Genomic DNA, 23215 nt, shown 5'->3' on the forward strand with positions numbered 1-23215 from the left:
GGCCAGGTTTTACTACAATTACTTGAAATGCGTTTGGATAATATCCTTTTTCGATTGGGTATGGCTTCAACCATTCCTGGGGCCCGCCAATTAGTCAACCATAGACATATTTTAGTTAATGGTCGTATAGTCAATATACCAAGTTTTCGTTGCAAACCCCGAGATATTATTACTACGAAAGATAACCAAAGATCAAAAGGTCTGGTTCAAAATTATATTGCTTCATCGGACCCGGGGAAATTGCCAAAGCATTTGGCGATTGACACGTTGGAATATAAAGGACTAGTAAATAAAATCCTAGATAGGAAGTGGGTCGGTCTCAAATAAATGAGTTGTTAGTTGTAGAATATTACTCTCGTCAGACTTGAACTTAACGAAAAAAGGAAAGGTTCATAGAATTTTCTTCCCCTTCCCCTTTCCCCGAACTAAATCGCCCTAAGACCATTACCATTAATTTGTATTTTCCCATCAACTAGCTAAAATTGATTAACCCTAGGATTAGGATCCTTTTTTCTTTTTTCCTCTATGTGTATTTTACATACCACAGTAATTTGCTATAGAGAATTTCTAATTTCTATTAAATCAAAATAAGATAATATAAGATATTATATTATTGCTGGAAAAAATTGTTATTTGATTTGATACATTGTGATCCTTAACGTTGATGAATTAAGAAAAACGGAAAGAGAGGGATTCGAACCCTCGGTAAACAAAAGTCTACATAGCAGTTCCAATGCTACGCCTTGAACCGCTCGGCCATCTCTCCTACATAACTTATTATGGAAAATAAACTGAGTGAATAGCGAGTTTTCTTATTCCTGCAGTACAGGTACAACCGCAACCACTCGGGGGTTCCATAGTTCTATTGGAAAAATTCCTTTTGATCTAAGTGGAAGGATACAGGATTTTTTACTAGAAATTGCGCTCGCTATAAAATAAAAGTTTTAATTTGGGTTTTCCCGCAACTAAAGAAAAAGAAAATGGAAGAATTCTTCTTATTGCATAATAAAATAAAGAAACCTTAGAATTCCGTTTGCATAAGATACGCTACACCATACTATCGAAATCAAAAATAGGGTATGAGACAATTAATAACTTTGAAAACACGAAATAGTTGATAACATAAGTTGTTGTTCAGAAATAGGAAAGTGGAATGAAATCCAGTCTTAGTCAAATATTTCATATCTCTTCGTGTCCAAGCAGAAGGAAAAGGATACAATTTGAGCTGAGCGGAAAATCCATATCTCTCTTATCCATTTAAAGCATATGGATTTAGAGTAGAGCATATGGATCAATCTATTTATAATTATAAGAATCGAATGTGTTTGTTTTTATGTTATTTTGTGAAGGAATGAAAACAATTCTATATAGAATGGGTTGGGAATTATGCCTAGATCCCGTGGAAATGGAAATTTCATTGATAAGACCTCCTCAATTGTAGCCAATATTTTATTGCGAATAATTCCGACAACCTCAGGAGAAAAAAAGGCATTTACTTATTATAGAGATGGTGCGATTTGACTCTTTTTTTTGCTTTTTTTTAGCCCTACCTATACCTCAGTCTTACGAAAAAGAGAGGGGGGTTGGCATAGAGAGAACCAAATTTGTAAAGCAAACAAACCCACGCTTCGGGAAGGTGAGGCGAACTAACAATTCCTTCCGTCGTGTATCCTCGATTGATGCGGCTTCAGATACTTCAATTGTAGATTTGAGTATTGAGCGAAAGGTTACACCTACAGGATATGGTATGGTATGGATTACAGGCCAATCCTACTCTATTAGTATCCGTAGGCAGCATAGGGGAGAAAAGCACTACACCTAGAAATAGGAATCAACAAGAGAAAAACTTTGTTAGAAATTACCCCTTTCCTGATCGGTATCAGGGCTGGGAAGAATGGTTGGGATAACAAACAACCATCAGGTTTGTACTTTGGATACCCCTATAACCATCAAAGATCGTTGAAGTAGCTAATTCCTCTAAATAGGAGGCGTTGAGAACAAAGAAATTATTGGAGCTATCGTTTTCCTCTAGCATTAATAGAATTCATTGGTGTTAAGAAAAACCTCTTGTGGGAAGGTTGGCTAGAGATTTCTTGGAAAAATACCAGCCCCTTTCGGTTCATAATGAGACGGGACTAATTCTATTTTGATTCTATAGATTATTTCGCTTAGTACTATTATGTACAGAAGGGAGGAGCCGTATGAGATGAAAACCTCATGTACGGTTTTGGAACGGAGATTTTTTGAATAGAATGAACGACCGTAACGGATGTTGGCTCAATCCGAAGGAAATTATGCGGAAGCTTTGCAAAATTATTATGAAGCTACGCGACTAGAAATCGATCCCTATGATCGAAGTTATATACTCTATAACATAGGCCTTATACACACAAGCAATGGAGAGCATACAAAGGCTTTGGAATATTATTTCCGGGCACTAGAACGAAACCCCTTCTTACCGCAAGCTTTTAATAATATGGCCGTGATCTGTCATTACGTGCGACTATCTCCACTATAGAAAGAAAAAAAAAAAAGAGAGGATCAAATTTTCTAGTAAATACTAGAAAAAAAGGGCTTTCTACATAGGGATCGTAAAAACAACGATTTTTCCCTATCAGCTGTAGGAAGGAAGGACACTTCACGAGAATCAAAAAACGAAGAAAGTATGGCCTATACTACTACTCTATGGATAAAGTTTCTCAAATTGATAGAGAAAGCACCGTAAAGATCAATTAGTGAGCGACTGGGTCGATACAACTAAAAAAAACTGCTTACTTATCCCATGATATGGGGCAAAATTTAGGAATCCGCTTATGTAATAGAGCCGATCCACTAAGGGATTAAGCAGCGGTGTAGTATCAGATCCCAAAGATAGTAAGTTCTTTTTTCTTTCTTATGGAAAAAAGTCTTTTTCAAGGATTCTATAGAGATTTCATATATGAAACCGGGATAGTTACCTCTCAGAAAATTTGAACGAAGGCTCTATATCTATCTATGCTTCATTCTTCTGAAGGTGGGAAAAAAGATCAAACTGATTATTGATAAAAATTAGGGTTTGAAACTTAGGTAATTAATTTCTTCTGCTTAACCCAAGAACAAATTGGATCGATTTTTGATAAATCGAATTCAGTTAAGATAGGGGAAATTCAGATAGCAATTTCTGAGCCGTATGAGGTAGGAAACTCTCAAGTACGGTTCTAAGGGAAGGAACTTCCTATTCCGACCGAGGAGAACAGGCCATTCTACAGGGTGATTCGGAAATTGCGGAAGCTTGGTTTGATCAAGCTGCTGAATATTGGAAACAAGCTATAGCGCTTACTCCGGGAAATTATATTGAAGCACAGAACTGGTTGAAGATTACGAAGCGCTTTGAATTTGAATAAGACCATGCTCCTTCTTTTTCATAAAATGGGTGGTTTGGTTGTTGATCCATTAATCAAATAAATTAGGTCGTAAGATCGAATCAAGAATTTCATTATATCCATTTCTTATACCTTCTATTTTATATGATATTTCATAAGAATAAACCATAGGGATAGGGTCTAGAATAGAAGTAATAAAGTGAATAAAAAGAGGGGGCAATCTAAATATTGCTAATATATTAGGACCATCTTATTAATAATTCTAATGAGTTATCTTGGAATTTAGAATCAAATAAAAAACCCTATATTATGCTCAAGGAAAGTAGATATAGATAGGAGCTTATGCCCTCAAAAAAAATACACTAGTTTCTTAAATTAAAAATAAAAAAGATTTTTTTCTTACGTCGAGAAATATTTGTTTTTCAAGATAAACAATGTCCGTTAGGCACCTAATCTTTATGTCATAATAGACCCGAACACTTGCCTCGGATTGACTTCAATATATAATTGCTCCAGTGAATAACTAAAAAAAAAATAGAAGGATGGTAGATAGTAAAGAAAAGAACTAATCACAATATCTATCTTTCAAAATCTATCTTTCAAAATCTATCTTTCAAAATATATATCTTTCAAAGATTCACTAAAAAGACAGTTGGCGGGTCTCTTTGTATGTCTTGTCCGGAAAGAGGAGGACTTAATGATTATTCGTTCGCCGGAACCAGAAGTAAAAATTGTTGTGGATAGGGATCCTGTAAAAACATCTTTTGAGGAATGGGCCAGACCCGGCCATTTCTCAAGAACACTAGCTAAGGGCCCTGATACTACCACTTGGATCTGGAACCTACATGCTGATGCTCACGATTTCGATAGTCATACTGGTGATTTGGAGGAGATTTCTCGAAAAGTCTTTAGTGCTCATTTCGGGCAACTTTCCATTATCTTTCTTTGGTTGAGTGGCATGTACTTTCATGGCGCCCGTTTTTCCAATTATGAAGCATGGCTAAGTGATCCTACTCACATTGGACCCAGTGCTCAGGTAGTTTGGCCTATAGTAGGGCAAGAAATATTGAATGGTGATGTAGGCGGGGGTTTCCGAGGAATCCAAATAACCTCTGGTTTTTTTCAGCTTTGGCGAGCATCTGGAATAACTAGTGAATTACAACTCTATTGTACTGCAATTGGTGCATTGATTTTTGCAGCGTTAATGCTTTTTGCTGGTTGGTTCCATTATCACAAAGCCGCTCCCAAATTGGCCTGGTTCCAAGATGTAGAATCCATGTTGAATCACCACTTAGCGGGATTATTAGGACTTGGGTCTCTTTCTTGGGCGGGGCACCAAATTCATGTATCTTTACCAATTAACCAATTTCTTGACGCTGGGGTGGATCCTAAAGAGATACCACTTCCTCATGAATTTATCTTGAATCGGGACCTTTTGGCTCAACTTTATCCTAGTTTTGCCGAAGGAGCAACCCCTTTTTTCACTTTAAATTGGTCCAAATACGCAGAATTTCTGACTTTTCGCGGAGGACTAGATCCAGTAACCGGTGGTCTCTGGCTGACCGATATTGCGCACCATCATTTAGCTATTGCTATTCTTTTCCTAATCGCAGGTCATATGTATAGGACCAATTGGGGTATTGGCCATGGACTTAAAGATATTTTGGAGGCTCACAAGGGCCCATTTACAGGACAAGGCCATAAGGGTCTTTATGAAATCTTAACAACGTCATGGCATGCTCAATTATCTCTTAACCTAGCTATGCTAGGCTCTACAACCATTGTTGTAGCTCATCATATGTATTCTATGCCTCCCTATCCATACCTAGCTACTGACTATGGTACACAACTTTCCTTGTTCACACACCACATGTGGATTGGCGGATTTCTAATAGTCGGTGCTGCTGCACATGCAGCAATTTTTATGGTAAGAGACTATGATCCAACTACTCGATACAACGATCTATTAGATCGCGTCCTTAGACACCGCGATGCAATCATATCCCACCTTAACTGGGTATGTATATTTCTAGGTTTTCACAGTTTTGGCTTGTACATTCATAATGATACCATGAGTGCTTTAGGCCGTCCACAAGATATGTTTTCGGATACTGCCATACAATTACAACCTATCTTTGCTCAATGGGTACAAAATATCCATGCTACTGCGCCTGGCGTAACAGCTCCTGGTGCAACAACAAGTACTAGCTTAACGTGGGGAGGCGGCGAGTTAGTAGCAGTAGGTGGCAAAGTGGCTTTGTTACCTATTCCATTAGGAACCGCAGATTTTTTAGTCCATCACATTCATGCATTTACCATACATGTGACTGTATTAATACTTTTGAAAGGTGTTTTATTTGCTCGGAGTTCCCGTTTGATACCCGATAAAGCAAATCTAGGTTTTCGCTTTCCTTGCGATGGGCCTGGCCGAGGGGGAACATGTCAAGTATCCGCCTGGGATCATGTTTTCTTAGGTTTATTCTGGATGTACAATGCAATTTCGGTAGTCATTTTCCATTTCAGTTGGAAAATGCAGTCGGATGTTTGGGGTACTATAAGTGATCAAGGGGTGGTAACTCATATTACAGGGGGAAACTTTGCACAGAGTTCCATTACGATTAATGGGTGGCTTCGAGATTTCTTGTGGGCACAGGCATCGCAAGTCATTCAGTCTTATGGTTCTTCATTATCTGCATATGGTCTTTTTTTCTTAGGTGCTCATTTTGTCTGGGCCTTCAGTTTAATGTTTTTATTCAGCGGCCGTGGTTATTGGCAAGAACTCATTGAATCTATCGTTTGGGCTCATAACAAATTAAAAGTTGCTCCTGCTACTCAGCCTAGAGCCTTGAGCATTATACAAGGACGCGCTGTAGGAGTAACCCATTACCTTCTGGGTGGAATTGCCACGACATGGGCATTCTTCTTAGCGAGAATTATTGCAGTAGGATAGTGGCTAGGAGGATTTGAAAGGCATTATGGAATTAAGATTTCCCAGGTTTAGCCAAGGCTTAGCTCAGGACCCCACTACTCGTCGTATTTGGTTTGGTATTGCTACCGCACATGATTTCGAAAGTCATGATGATATTACTGAAGAACGTCTTTATCAGAACATTTTTGCTTCTCACTTTGGGCAATTAGCAATAATCTTTCTATGGACGTCCGGAAATCTGTTTCATGTAGCTTGGCAAGGAAATTTTGAATCATGGATACAGGATCCTTTACACGTAAGACCTATTGCTCATGCGATTTGGGATCCTCATTTTGGTCAACCCGCTGTGGAAGCCTTTACTCGAGGAGGTGCTGCTGGTCCAGTGAATATTGCTTATTCTGGAGTTTATCAGTGGTGGTATACAATAGGATTACGCACCAATGAGGATCTTTATACTGGAGCTCTTTTTCTATTATTTCTTTCTACGCTGTCCTTAATAGCGGGTTGGTTACATCTACAACCCAAATGGAAACCAAGCCTTTCGTGGTTCAAAAACGCGGAATCTCGTCTCAATCATCATTTGTCAGGACTTTTCGGGGTAAGTTCTTTGGCTTGGACAGGACATTTAGTTCATGTTGCTATTCCCGCATCCAGGGGGGAGTACGTTCGATGGAATAATTTCTTAGATGTATTACCCTATCCCCAGGGGTTGGGACCCCTTTTGACGGGTCAATGGAATCTTTATGCCCAAAACCCTGATTCGAGTAATCATTTATTTGGTACCGCTCAAGGAGCGGGAACTGCCATTCTAACTCTTCTTGGGGGATTCCATCCACAAACACAAAGTTTGTGGCTGACCGATATGGCTCACCATCATTTAGCTATTGCATTTATTTTTCTCATTGCCGGTCACATGTATCGAACTAACTTCGGAATTGGGCACAGTATTAAAGATCTTTTAGAAGCGCATACTCCTCCGGGGGGTCGATTAGGGCGTGGGCATAAGGGCCTTTATGACACAATCAACAATTCGATTCATTTTCAGTTAGGTCTTGCTCTAGCTTCTTTAGGGGTTATTACTTCCTTAGTAGCTCAACATATGTACTCTTTACCTCCTTATGCATTCATAGCACAAGACTTTACTACTCAAGCTGCTTTATATACTCATCACCAATATATTGCAGGGTTCATCATGACAGGGGCTTTTGCTCATGGAGCTATTTTTTTCATTAGGGATTACAATCCGGAACAGAATGAGGATAATGTATTGGCAAGAATGTTAGACCATAAAGAAGCTATCATATCTCATTTAAGTTGGGCTAGCCTCTTTCTAGGATTCCATACCTTGGGCCTTTATGTTCATAACGACGTCATGCTTGCTTTTGGTACTCCAGAAAAGCAAATCTTGATCGAACCTATATTTGCCCAATGGATACAATCTGCTCATGGCAAGACGACATATGGGTTCGATATACTCTTATCTTCAACGAATGGCCCCGCTTTCAATGCGGGTCGAAGCCTATGGTTGCCCGGATGGTTGAATGCTGTTAATGAGAATAGTAATTCGCTTTTCTTAACAATAGGACCTGGGGATTTCTTGGTTCATCATGCTATTGCTCTAGGTTTGCATACAACTACATTGATTTTAGTAAAGGGCGCTTTAGATGCACGCGGTTCCAAATTAATGCCAGATAAAAAGGATTTTGGATATAGTTTTCCTTGTGACGGCCCAGGGCGCGGCGGTACTTGTGATATTTCTGCTTGGGACGCATTTTATTTGGCAGTTTTCTGGATGTTAAATACCATTGGGTGGGTTACTTTTTATTGGCATTGGAAACATATCACATTATGGCAGGGCAACGTTTCACAATTTAATGAATCCTCCACTTATTTGATGGGATGGTTAAGAGATTACCTATGGTTAAACTCTTCACAACTTATCAATGGATATAATCCTTTTGGGATGAATAGTTTATCGGTATGGGCGTGGATGTTCTTATTTGGACATCTTGTTTGGGCTACTGGATTTATGTTCTTAATTTCCTGGCGGGGGTATTGGCAGGAATTAATTGAGACTTTAGCATGGGCTCATGAACGCACACCTTTAGCTAATTTAATTCGCTGGAGAGATAAGCCCGTGGCTCTTTCCATTGTGCAAGCAAGATTGGTTGGATTAGCTCACTTTTCCGTGGGTTATATATTCACTTATGCAGCTTTCTTGATTGCCTCAACATCAGGCAAGTTTGGTTAATTTAGTTTGTTTTTTTGTACTGTATCAGCACCTAGTTCATTACTCTTGATAGAGAGGGAGGATCTGCCTTTTTAGATTTCTTTTTCTATTTATTTTTCCATCTAGGATTAGAACCGTATACTTGGTAATAATAGCAACGACACATTATGGCAAAAAAAAGTTTGATTCAGAGGGAGAAGAAGCGGCAGAAATTAGAACAGAAATATCATTTGATTCGTCAATCTTTAAAAAAAAAGATAAGAAGCAAAGTTTCTCCCTTGAGTTTGAGTGAAAAAACGAAAATGCGAGAAAAATTGCAATCCCTACCGCGTAATAGTGCACCTACACGCCTTCATCGACGTTGTTTTTTGACCGGAAGACCTAGAGCTAACTATCGACATTTTGGGCTATCCGGACACGTACTTCGAGAAATGGTTTATGAATGTTTGTTACCGGGTGCAACAAGATCCAGTTGGTAAGGATAAAATACCCTTTCGTATTTGTATGGATTTCTGGAATTGATAATCATAGAGGAGCCCTCTTTACCATTCTGTATAAATGGACTATTCTATTTGTATAGATATTGGTAGAGGGGCGTATCCAACCCTCTTTTATCCACTAGTTACCCCTCTTTAGTTTAAGAGTATAGAGCAGTTTGGTAGCTCATAAGGCTCATAACCTTGGGGTTGCGGGTTCGATTCCCACTACCGCCTCCATACTCCTTCTTTATGATATATGCATGATATAATATATACATCATGCATTTGTATCTGGATTTTTTGATTTCCTAAAAGAGTTTTGGTCTAACAGTTTTTTCTCGGAAGAAGCAAAAAAATAAAAGAAAGAATAAAATATGAAAGAAAAGCGTCCATTGTCTAATGGATAGGACAGAGGTCTTCTAAACCTTTGGTATAGGTTCAAATCCTATTGGACGCAATCTTATTTCTATCTATTCTTTAAATAACTATACTAAACTAAAAACAAAGAAAACTTTTTTGCATGATTCAAATGAAAAAGCTTTCTCAACGATTCCTATTCTACTAACAAGAGTAGACATGCAAAATTTATTTGTTACTGAAGAGAAAACCGTTCCAGCTGTTCCTGAATAGCTTCCTTCAAAAGGATTTCCGCTTGCTCGGTGAATGTCTTGCTAGAAGATATAATTTCTTGGAATTGAGGTTTAGTATCTTTTAGATGTTTACGTAACTCATCCAGAAATTTATTTACCTGTTCAATTTCTAACGAATCAAGATATCCTCTTGTTCCGGTATAAATAGTAGCTATCTGCTCTTCCACTGGGAGAGGATTTGCCTGGGATTGTTTAAGCAATTCCCTTAATCGTCGACCCCTTGCCAATTGATTCTGACTTGTTTTATCGAGAGCAGAGGCGAATTGTGCAAAGGCTTGTAACTCTGCGAATTGCGCTAGTTCCAATTTTGATTTGCCAGCTACTTGTTTCATGGCTTTAATTTGAGCCGCGGATCCTACTCTGGAAACAGAAATACCCACATTAATAGCGGGTCGAATTCCGGCATTGAATAGATCCGCAGATAAGAATATTTGTCCATCTGTAATGGAGATTACATTAGTAGGAATATAGGCGGAAACGTCTCCAGATTGAGTCTCAACTATTGGTAAAGCGGTCATACTTCCTTCGCCTAAAAGAGAATTTAATTTAGCGGCTCTTTCTAAAAGGCGTGAATGCAAATAAAAAACATCCCCTGGATAAGCCTCACGTCCGGGAGGTCTTCTTAATAGAAGGGACATTTGGCGATAAGCTTGTGCCTGTTTGGAGAGATCATCATAAATTATTAAAGTATGCCGTTCGCGGTACATAAAATACTCAGCCAGGGCTGCTCCCGTATAAGGAGCGAGGTATTGTAATGTAGCAGGTGAATCCGCCATTTCAGCTACTACAATAGTGTATTCCATGGCCCCCTCCTCATGGAAAGTAGTTACTACTTGAGCTACGGAGGATGCTCTTTGACCGATAGCTACATAAACACATATTACACCTTGCCCTTTTTGATTGAGAATTGTATCTGTGGCTACTGCTGTTTTGCCAGTCTGTCTGTCCCCAATAATTAACTCTCGCTGACCGCGCCCTATAGGGATCATCGAATCGATAGCAATAAGCCCTGTTTGAAGAGGTTCGTATACGGAACGCCTGGAAATTATACTTGGAGCAGGAGATTCAATTAAGCGAGATTCGGAAGCTATAATTTCGCCTTTCCCATCAATAGGTTTAGCCAGAGCATTTACAACACGACCCAAGTAAGCCTCACTCACGGGTATCTGAGCAATTCTTCCTGTTGCTTTTACAAAACTTCCCTCTTGTATCATCAACCCATCGCCCATTAATACAATCCCAACATTTTTGGATTCCAAATTCAGAGCAATACCCCTAGTACCTTCTGCAAATTCGACTAATTCACCTGACATTATTTCACCAAGACCTATAATACGAGCAATCCCATCCCCCACTTGAACTACGCGACCTATATTCTCAATCCCTACTTTCCTATTATATTGTTCAATACGTTCGCGGAGAATTTTATGAATTTCGTCGACTCGAAGGGTTGCCATTAGTGTTTCTTGACTCTTTTTTCGGAAGCAAGGGGAAAAATAATGCCTAAATTCTAAACGAAAGTAGAAGTTCAAGGCCTAATTAATTTAATTATTTCTTCCATTCCAGGGACCCGAGAATGCCAATATTAGCACGAATCGTACGGAAATGTAACTCGGTATTCAAACAACTATTCAGAGTTCCTAGAGCTCCTTGTACGGCCTGTTGGAAAACCCGCTGTCGGACCTGATTCATTGCCCTTTGTTTTTCAAAATAAAGGGTTTCGTTTTTAGACTTTTCCAATTGTTCCAAACTAATAGAAGTAGCATTAATCAAATTTGCTTTTTCTCGTTCTATCTCAGAGTATCCATTCATTCGATACTCATCCGCTTCTAGTTCGACTTTCTGTAATCGAATCCGAGCTTTTTCGAGTTGCTCAATGGTCCCTCTACGCAATTCTTCTGAATTTCGAATAGTACTCAAGATCCTCTGTTTTCGATTATCTAATAAATCTTTTAATGAAAGTAGATTATTTTGTAAGTTTACAACTTTTATGATCTCTTCCCGAACCAAACATGAATCTTTCGATTCATTTGGCTCTCACGCTCCTTTTTTTTTTTCTATAGCTATTTCCATATCTTTTTTTTAAGTAATGAGCCTATCCTCTATCTTCTTTTTTATGTTTATATTTCAATATACCGAAACCTATATAAGACTAGATAAATATTAAGAGGACTCTTCCGCCTAGATAAAAATATATCATGGTCAGCAAAGTTGTTTCTTTATTTTTATTTGCCCTCTAGTTAATAATTTCAATTTCATTAAGAAAAACTAACTAAATAAATGGAAAATGAAAATTAATAGAATTCTTTTTTATTTTTTTTTTCTTCAAATCCAAAAAATTTCTCTTTTTTATACATAGGTCGTCGATTCGGCATTGGTTAAAAAAGGGCAGGGTGCCCCCTTTTTTTTCTAGTAAATAGTTCAAACCATTTTATCGATATGAGTGTTCTATATCAGATAAATTTTACATTAGCTATTTCCCGTTTAAATTGGTACTAATACTAATATAGTTGTAGAAAGAGTACCTCTTTTTGCCTGGACTTCAAGCAGTTTAGCTTTAACCGTGTTAATGGTCTCACATTCTTGGTTTATAGAGAATCAAAGTTGATTTACCAATGAGTCGCGAAATGCTATGGTTCTTCCATATGATTTCTGAATTTATTCAGAAGTAATTCGTCGAGATCGTGCACCCTTTTCTTATTTATCCGAAAAATACTAAAAAATATTATAAAGTGCAGCCGGATAGATCCAATCTATTCTTGAAATAGACAACTCGCACACACTCCCTTTCCAAAAAAAATCAAAACACCAACCACTACAGTTAGATTTATTAGATTTGTTGCTAAAATATCGGTATTAAGCCCGAAACTGCCAGCGGATGGCCAGTGAGCTAAAAAAACGAAAGAATGGGTTACATTTTTCATATGCTCTCCTCTTATAGATAGGACGAACAAAGAACAAAGTTTTTCGATCACTTACTTCGCTCGCCCTTTTTTGATCGGTTTTTTTAATGCAAATAGATTCAATCTAGTAATTTCTTTTAGATTAAGTCTTACGTCTTGTTTGACCGGTGAAAGACTTCCTTTGTTGAAATGTTCTGTTCCCAAAATTCCTAAAATAAAAGGAAAAAACTTTCCACTTTCCTAAACTAAGGACGGGAAATAAGAAGGTGAGCATATCTTCTAAATTAATAATACTCAACTCAGCCCTTCCTAGAATGGGGTATTATCTGTCCCGATAAATAGATAATTCCAGGAGTAATAAATAGGAGTAAATTAAATAAAGTATTGATATAATTGGAATTGTGGAAGCAAATACCAATTTACTAAAAAAAGAAAAAAGTATCTAATCGAAATCGAAAGAATTTTTTTTTTAAGATTAAACAAAAGGGTTCGCAAATAAAAGCGCTAGTGCCACAACTAGTCCATAAATTGTTAAAGCTTCCATAAAAGCTAGACTAAGCAATAAAGTACCTCGTATTTTACCTTCTGCTTCTGGCTGTCTCGCAATACCTTCTACAGCTTGTCCTGCAGCAGTACCTTGACCAACTCCAGGTCCAATAGAAGCAAGCCCTACGGCCAATCCAGCAGCAATAACAGAAGCAGCAGCAATTAGTGGATTCATGGTGAGTAGTTCCTCGTGTCAAAAAAAAGAAATGGTTAAGGATACAATCAACCAATAAATTCTTACTTCTAAGCTCTATTGGGGAGAAGTAAAGTAACTAAAAAGTACAAATTGAAATCAAATTGAAATGATAATGTGAATTGTCCGAACTACATAGAAGGGAATTCCATATCCATATATCGGATTAGATAATGAATCTAACCTAGGAATATATAATATAATATCCTATATATATACATTTGTTTCTTCTATTTTGTTTGCATATTTTCTCATTTTCTATTGAATCGGATTCTAAAATCATTGCTTAAAGTGGAAACCTGCATAAAAGAGGACTCCACTTATAGACATTAAGGATATTATAGTATAGATCTAGCCTGACTCCACCCTCCTTAATGCATATATACTTTGAAAATTCCATAATATAGTCTATTCTATTCTCTCTCCTACAACTCTAGGCTATATATTCATACGCATTTCTAACTATTTTTTTGCAACCAAGCAGATTATCTGGAACCATGCATGAATTGAGCTAAGCTGCAAAAAAAAAAAATACTATTTCCAAAAAGAGTCAATTCAATGATGACCCTCCATGGATTCACCTATATAGGCTGCGGCTAATGTTGCAAAAATAAGAGCTTGAATACCGCTTGTAAATAATCCAAGAAACATGACCGGTATAGGGATTACTAAGGGGACTAAAGAAACAAGAACAACAACGACTAATTCATCCGCCAATATATTCCCGAAAAGTCGAAAGCTAAGCGATAATGGTTTTGTGAAATCTTCTAGGATGTTAATTGGTAAAAGGATTGGAGTTGGTTTAATATATTTCTCGAAATAGCTCAATCCTTTTTTGCTAAGACCAGCATAAAAATATGCCGCTGACGTGAGTAAAGCTAAAGCAACAGTAGTATTTATATCATTCGTGGGCGCTGCTAATTCCCCATGGGGTAACTCTATAATTTTCCAAGGTAAAAGAGCACCCGACCAATTCGAAACAAAAATAAAAAGGAACATAGTTCCAATAAAGGGAACCCAGGGACCATATTCTTCTCCAATCTGAGTTTTGCTCAAGTCTCGAATAAACTCAAGGACATATTCAAAAAAATTCTGACCGTCGGTCGGGATGGTTTGTGGATTCCGAACAGCTATGACAACTGAACCTAGCAAGATAGTAATTACGACCCAAGAAGTGATGAGTACTTGGGCATGAATTTGGAAACCTCCTATTTGCCAATAGAAGTGTTGGCCTACTTCTACACCCGATATATCGTTAAAACCCCTTGAGTGTTTTAATGGAACAAGGTATAATATTCATATTGTCCTCTGATAAAAATTGAACTTCAAAAAAGGAATTCTTTTGATTCAACCATCTCTTTCTCAACTCAGCAACTTGAAGTATTAATCTTATATTTAGGATACCAAGAAAGCACATCAGATCATAATATATATCAATACCCTCTAATATATATCAATATTCCCCTTCTTTTTTCTATGCAAAAAAAATTCTATGCAAAAAAAAAGATATAGTAAAGTAAGTGATTCCATAAATTTACGCAGTTGCCCAAGAATTCACTATATATTCTTAATCAACGATTTCTTATATAGAGAGAACGGCCCTCACAAATTGAAAATACTAATTTGTTAAGAATCAATCGAATTGAAGTCATAGTGTCATCGTTGGCTGGAATCGATATATTCGCGAGATCCGGGTCACAATTTGTATCGACTAAAGAAATAGTAGGAATCCCCAAAATGGCACATTCCCGAAGAGCTATATACTCTTTTTGCTGATCAAGGACGATCACAATGTCTGGCAATCTCGTCATATATTTGATCCCGCCGAGATACCTTTGCAAAGTAGATAATTTTCTCTTCAAGATTGCCACATCTCTTTTTGGGAGATGGTGGAATTTTCCCATTTTTTCTTCTGCTCTTAAGTCTCTAAATTGAGAAAGTCTAGTTTTCGTAATCGACCAATTCGTTAACATACCACTGAACCACTTTTTATTAACATAATGACAACGAGCCCTTATTGCAGCTGATGCTACTAAATCTGTTGCTCTTTTTTTGGTACCAACAATTAAGAAACTTTTTCCCTGACTTGCTGCATCAAAAACTAAATCACAAGCTTCTGATAAAAAACGAGCCGTTCTAGCGAGATTTATAATATGAGTACCTTTACGCTTTGCCGAAATGTAAGGGGCCATTTTAGGATTCCATTTCTTAATACCATGACCAAAATGAACTCCTGCTTCTATCATCTCTTTCAAATTAATGTTCCAATATCTTCTTGTCATTTTTTCCACACTTCCTTTTTTTTAATCCTACCATTCCATTACGGAATTTAGTTCTTTTTGAAGATTAAGAAAGATCCGAAATAGCTTGAAATAAATAATAATTGTTCCGAGAGAACCTTGTACTAAGATAAGAGTTGGCCATTGATACATGGTATAAACATAACCACCTTAATGAATTAACTGACTTGTTTTACTTATTAAAATAAAAATCTTAAAAATCTAAAATTTGACCTGTTAGTGTTCTAAGTTCAAAAGTCTAGTAAAGTAAAAAATATTTTTATGGGGGTTCTTATGTCTCATAAAAATTGTTTGTTACGTCAGAATCTGAAGAAACTAATTCTGTATGGAGAAACAAAAAATCTCTCATTTCCGACGCGAATAGATTTTTTTTTTTTATTTCGAAATAAAGGTTCTTGTCTTGTGGGGAACGATGCACAAATTTTTGGAATCCGGTACCAACAGGTATAATCCCCCCCAGAACTACGTTTTCTTTCAAGCCTTTCAACCAATCAATGCGACCTCGTAGGGCAGCTTTTGCTAAAACTCGAGCAGTTTCTTGAAAACTTGCTTCAGATATGAAACTTTGGGTATTCAGGGAAGCCCTTGTTATTCCCAATAAGATTGCCCGATAATAGATCGATTCATCCAAAGCTCGTCCTGCTCGTTCCGCTCGCAATAGTCCGATTAATTCCCCAGGCGAAAAAACATTAGACATTCCATCTTCGGAAACCCGCACTTTTGATGTTACTTGGCGTATAATAATCTCTATATGTCTATTATGGATCTGTACCCCTTGGGATCGATAAACCTTTTGGATTTTATTAACCAAAGAGATACGACTTTGGGCTATGGTTAGCTCAGCTCCAATCAAGAATCCCCAAGGGACCCCAAGAATTCTTGGTATACGCTCATTCCAATCCTCAATTCTCCTTTCGAGATTCGGGGATAATGAATCAATTGAACGCGCTTCAAAGATTTGTTCCACTTTTGGAAGACCTTGCGTTATGTCACTAGATCTCGATTTTTCATATATAAACGTAACTAACCTATCTCCCTTGTAAAGGATTTCTCCATAATGACCATTAACAGTTGCTCCTGTAGTGGCCAAATAAGGTTTAGCTGCTCTTATAACAAAGGAATTCATATTTACAATGAAAATTTGACCGGATTTTTTTATGTGCGATTTAAATAGACATACATTTTCACAAATAAATTGTCCAAGGTGAATTATTGCCAATGTCTCTTCCCAAGAATCATGATGGACAAAGTGACAATTCAAAAGGAATGGATCCAACATTATGTTACTATCGAAATTAGAAATCCTTTTATTTTCATCTATTAAAGAGTATTTAAGTTCTTGAAGTACTTGGAAGGTTTGTTTTAAATTGTCAACGAACAAATATTTTTTTAACAGGATTTTATTATGCGTTAGTAAATAGTAAGATGAAGAAAAATGCGATATACTAGCTACAATAGCGCCTAAGGGCCCAAAAATTTCTCGAATAGGAATTCTAGGATTCCATTCTTTTATCGCATTGGGATGTTTTGAATTCTTGAATAAACCAATTCGAGAACAGTTGGATGCCGACAAAATCATCAAAGAGTGGTATTCTTTATTTCGATTCAACAAAGTGCCAATAGCTTCTGGATGTTGGCTAAGTGATTCAATCTTCGCCTTGGAATAAAAAGAATTGATATTGGCGCGATCTAACCTATTATGGGGAATCGGTCCTGCACTTGTCCTACCATACCTTTTTCGTGTATACGAAATAGTGGACTTGACTAACTCAATTCTTAGGAAATCGCGAATAAGATCATTTGCTCTTACCTCAACAAGGGAAGCACCAGCCTTTTCTTTTTCTTCTTGTTCCCAATTCACTACTAAGCAAGTTCTAACAAATTGACTATTTGTGTGATAAATTCTTTGAGTTAACTTGCTATTTTCATGAGAAATAAAATTGACAAGTCGAATTTGGAGATTATTTTCTTCTTGCAAGAGATCCTGCGGGAAAAGTGTTGCTAAATTTCTTCCTTCGTCCATTTCATATGCCACTGTAGGGCGAACGGAAACAAAATACTTTTCCTTGCTCTTGAGAATTTTTTTCCGTTGAACATAGACCCAATTTTTCCTTTTTTTTGATTCCTTAGAATCTTTTTTTTGTCTTTCTGGCGGTATCAAACAGCCACCTAATATCTTATCCGCCTCTTCAGGAAAATGAATATCTCCGGAAAATATTTTGAGTTCCGTATGGCTTTTTTTTCTCTTCACTCGGACCAGTCCGCCTAGTCGACTTCTTGTATTTTTTGTGAGTTGTGTATTCACTCCAATAATACTATTGTCAAGTATCTTTAGGGATGAAGATCTCGGCAAGATATGAAGTTCTTGAAGAATGAAAAAAAACCGATCTACTTCTTTTTGGTATTTTAGACTAAATTCTTTTGTTCCTCGATGCTCAATCAAACCCTCTTTTTTTAAGATGGAATCTTCCTCTGGGCTCTCGTATTCGTCCTCTGAATCTTCTTCTGAGTCTTCCTCTAAAGTACCATATTTTTCCTCTGCGCTTTCCCCGGGGCTGCCATATTCGTCTTCTGAGTCTTCCTCTAGAGTTCCATATTCGTCCTCTTGGGTCCTATATTTGCTCTCTGGGCTCCCATATTCCTCTTCTGAGTCTTTCTCTAAAGTCCTATATTCGTTCTCTGGGTTCCCATATTCGTTTTCTGGGCTCCCATATTCGTCTTCTAGGGTTTCATATTCGTATTCGTCTTCTAGGATTCCATATTTAGATTCTTCTAGGGTTTCATATTCATATTCGTCCTCTCGGGTCCTGTATTCGTCTTCTAGGGTCTCATATTCCTCTTCTGAGTCTTCCGCTCGAGTCCTATATTCTTCTTCTAGGGTCCTATATCTAAATTTAACAATTCCTGAACCCTTTTTATCTTTTCTGTATCGGGGATCGTCAAAATAAGCAAAAATAGTATTTCTACGTAAAACACCCATAAGGGGGATTTCAATCGAAATCCCAAAACAGGATATTAGTTCTTTCTCTTGTTCTTGATGATATTGTAATGGAATGACGAACCTATTTCTTCGCTTTTTCGCCAACAAATCTGAATTATCTTGAAAAATAGAAGGATAGATAAAATTCCAATGGCCATTGGACATGATTCGATCCGACGTTGAATAATCAAGAATTTCCCTATCTTTTTTACCATAAGTATTCATTTGATCTTGATCCTTGTGGAGTGAAAAAGACGCTATACTGGATCTGCACATACTTACTGACAATATCCATAAATGGCTTGTTTTTGGTAATCGGCGAAGATTACCATATTGATATTCGGGCGCATGGTAAACATCAGTACTCCAGTGCATTTCGCCGTCTGATTCAGAATAAATATGCTTTTGTACCCTTTCTTTAAAATGTAAAGTGGACGTTCCGGCACGAATCTCCGCAATTACTTGTTCGGATTTTACATATTGATCATTTTGCACTAGAATCAAGCTTTTTGAGGGAATATTCACACTATATAGAATATCTTGACTCTGAATAGTTACATGCAAGTCTATATAACATAGAAAAGCAGGCTGCCCATGACGGGTACGTGTGGGGTGAACCAAATTCTCATTGAATTTTATTTTTCCATTCGAAGGGGATCGTACAAGGTCGGCAGTACCCCCTGTGAATACTCCGCCAGTATGAAAAGTTCTTAATGTTAGTTGAGTCCCTGGCTCCCCAATTGATTGACCTGCAATAATACCTACGGCTTCTCCCAATTCGACCAGATCACTATGAGTAGGACTCCGGCCATAGCATAATTGACAGATCCAAGAAGTGCTTCGGCAAGTAAAGGGGGTTCTAATATATATTGGTTGTGCTCGAAATGGTTGTGCTCGAAAGGCAGTTATGAATCGATTGACTAATCCAATTCCAATATCTTGATTTCGCGCGGCAATGCATCGTGAACCGATATATATATCGTCTGCTAATACACGACCAATTAGTGTTTGGACAAAAAGTTTTTCCGTCATCCCATTTTGAGGACTTACAGAAATACCTCGGATAGTACCACAATCTCTTCTACGCACAATAATATGTTGAACTACTTCAACAAGTCTACGTGTAAGATATCCAGCATCTGCTGTTCGCACAGCAGTATCTACAACCCCTTTGCGGGCTCCATAGCAGGAAATTATATATTCTGTCAAAGAAAGTCCCTCGCGTAAATTGCTTTGAATAGGTAAATCAATCATTTGTCCTTGAGGGTCCGACATTAATCCTCTCATACCTACTAATTGGTGTACTTGAGATGCATTTCCTCTGGCTCCTGAAAAAGACATTAGATAGACTGGATTAGAAGGATCCGTTATCCGAAAATTTGAATTCATTTCTTGTTTCAAATATTCACTTGTCGCATACCATATCTCAACAGATTGGCGTAATTTTTCTACCGCGTGTACAGCCCCATAATAATAGTGTTTCTCCAAAAGAAAACTCTGTTGTTCCGCGTCTTGGACTAACCATCCCTTAGAGGGTATTGTTAAAAGATCCTCGATTCCTAACGAAATCGATGTAGTAGTGGCTTGATGGAAGCCCAGAGTCTTTAGTTGATCCAGTATATGGGATGTATATCCCATTCCAAAATGATCTATTAATCTGCTAATAAGTCGTTTCATACCAGTTCCGTCTATCTCTTTATTATGAAAGACCAGATTGGCCCGTTCCGCCATACATAAGTACCCCCTTTTCGGCTGAGTAGGATTCGACAATTGCTGAGTAGGATTCGACAATGGGCCTGAGTCAGTGATTCGAAAATTTAATTAACTTAATTGCCTCAATCTCAATCTGGATTCGCGTGGCAAATAATGATGATACTAGGAAATCGGAATGCCCCCCGAAAGGGGAGGGGCATCGCCGAATCTAACTTTCTTGTTTAGGTAGTGTATGAATAGGCCTGACTAAATCCTTGTATGGCTTCCTCTATTTCTCTATAAAAAGAAATATGACCAAGAGTGGTTCGAATGTATATCGAACGAATTTCTTTTTTTCTATTTCCCATTATTAGATAGTGGGCATAAATCTCATGATAAGTCCCCAAAGATTCATATTGAACTTCAATCGGAACTTCTCTTGACCCAATGACGCGTTGATCCAGGTTCCATCGTAGCCACAAGGGACTATCTAAACTGATTAGTTTTTGTCTATAAGCTCCCAGTGCATCATAAGAACTAGAAAAATGGGGTTCTTTATCTTTCCTATATTTAAAATTATTATTATTATTGTAATTTACTTTTAGATTTGGGTAGTTTCTGCAACTATTATATCTATTTGCACAAATACCTCGACGCTTTCCAATCGTTAATACATAAAGCCCGATAAGCATGTCTTGGGTTGGTACGCAAATAGGATCCCCAATAGCGGGAGATAAGAGATTCATATGAGAAAACATAAGTAAACGGGCTTCTGCCTGAGCTTCCAAGGATAAAGGTAGATGAACAGCCATTTGATCTCCATCAAAGTCCGCATTGAAACCCTTACACACTAATGGGTGTAAAGAAATAGTACGCCCCTCTACTAAAGTGGGTTGAAAGGCCTGTATGCCTAATCTATGCAGGGTAGGTGCTCTATTTAACAGTACAGGATGTCCCCGCATAACTTCTTGAAGTATTTCCCATACAATGGGTTCTTTTTCCCAAATTTTCCTTTTAGCAATCCTTACATTAGAAGTGGCGCGTTTCGTGATTAAATCGCGAATTACAAATAGCTGAAAAAGCTTTATTGCTATCTCTAGAGGTAATCCACATTGATGTAATGAAAGCGAAGGACCCACAACAATGACAGAACGCCCCGAGTAATCGACCCGTTTCCCAAGCAGAGTCTCGCGAAACCTTCCCTCTTTACCTTCAATTACATCTGAAAGTGATTTGTATACTTTATTGTGACCATCCCTCGTCGGTTGCCCGCGGGACCCACTATCAAGAAGTGTATCCACGGCTTCTTGTACCAATTTTTCCTGGCACATTACTAAATCTGCTGGCGCTAATTCACTTCTTTTTAATAGATAGGCAAGATTGTTGTTCCGACGGATAACTCTCTTATAAAGTTCATTAATGTCTGAAGTCACTACTTTATCTCCAGACCTATAAACAATAGGTCTCAATTCGGGAGGAAGAACCGGTAATAAGCACAAAACCATCCATTCTGGTTCTACATTTGTTTGAATAAAATGTTTCGCCAATTGCATGCGTCTAATCAAAAAAACTTTTCTTATTCGTCTTTTTCTATCTTCCCACTCATCTCCACTATACCCCTCGTCTTCTAATTCCTTCCATTCGACCAAAGAATTCTCTATAATAATTCGCAAATCCAAATCTGCTAATTGTTCTCTAATAGCACCTGCTCCTGTCGCAATTTCCCGATTTCGAAATGTTGCAAAGCCTGGGGTAGAAAAAAAGGGAGAAATGCTGTGGTTACAGGATGCAATTTCCTCTTCGAATAAACCTCGTAATCGTAAAAAAGTGGGTTTTTTAGTGCTGGGCCTAGCAAAAGAGAAATCGCCGTATACTAGGCCCTCCAACTTCTTAAGAGGTTTATCTAAAAGATTCGCGATATAACTAGGAAGACCTTTCAAATACCACACATGAGTCACGGGACATGCGAGTTTGATGTATCCCATTTGATATCTTCGTATCCGAGAATCCACAAATTCGACCCCGCATTTTTGGCAAAATCTTTCGTCTTCGTTTTCAGCTCCGCTCGCTCGAGAATTGCCACAAGCGCAAATCCCGCTTTTTATGGGTCCAAAGATTCTTTCGCAAAACAATCCATCTTTTTCTGGTTTATCGGTTTTATAATGAAAAGTAGAGGGCCTTGTGACTTCGCCAACGACTTCTCCATTAGGTAGGTTTTTGTTAGCCCAAGCCTTTATTTGTTGAGGGGAAACGAGTCCAATTTGAAGTTGTTGATGTTTATATTGGTCAATCATAAAATAGAAATAAGAAAAGAATTTATATTTATTCCGATCAAACTTCCTCCCTATTAACCTGGAAGTTCTTTTCAGATACAAGGAAATGATTCAGTTCTAGAGCCAAAGATCGTAGTTCTCGAACGAGCACTCGAAAAGATTCTGGAGGATCCTCATGATTAGGTATTCTTTTTCCCCAGATCGTAGCATTAAGTATTTCTTGGCGAGCTATAAGATGGTCAGATTTATAAGTAAGTATCTCTTGTAAAATATGAGCAACACCAAATCCTTCTAAAGCCCAAACTTCCATTTCTCCTACTCGTTGTCCCCCTTGCTTGGCTCTTCCTCTAACCGGTTGTTGTGTAACAAGTGAGTAGGGCCCAGTAGAACGCCCATGAATTTTCTCATCAACTTGATGAATTAATTTTAAGATATAGGACTTCCCTATTAGAACAGGTTGCTCAAAGGGGTCGCCTGTTCTTCCATCAAATATTCTGCTTTTTCCCGGGTACTCGGGTTCAAATACCCATGGATTTTTTGTTTCTTTACTGGCTTCATATAATTCTGAAAACACAAGTTTTCTTGAAGCCTCTTGCTCATATCTCTCATCAAAGGGTGCTATTCTATAATGTTTCTTTAGCAGATCCCCCGCTAATCCGAGCGAGCTTTCAAATATTT

General features: G+C 37.8%; 2 non-coding genes across 2 annotated transcripts; one reads left to right on the forward strand and one right to left on the reverse strand.

Annotated features, from left to right (window-relative positions):
- Positions 1-679: 679 nt before the first annotated feature.
- TRNAS-GGA (transfer RNA serine (anticodon GGA)) lies at positions 680-766 on the reverse strand. Its single transcript has one exon. It is a non-coding gene; the product is annotated as a tRNA-Ser (tRNA).
- Positions 767-9385: 8619 nt separating this feature from the next.
- TRNAR-UCU (transfer RNA arginine (anticodon UCU)) lies at positions 9386-9457 on the forward strand. The gene has a single exon. It is a non-coding gene; the product is annotated as a tRNA-Arg (tRNA).
- Positions 9458-23215: the final 13758 nt, after the last annotated feature.

The sequence above is a fragment of the Triticum urartu genome, unplaced genomic scaffold, assembly GCF_056163025.1.
Source record: "Triticum urartu cultivar PI428250 unplaced genomic scaffold, HENAU_Tu73 scaffold2, whole genome shotgun sequence".
Classification (NCBI taxonomy): Eukaryota; Viridiplantae; Streptophyta; class Magnoliopsida; order Poales; family Poaceae; genus Triticum; species Triticum urartu.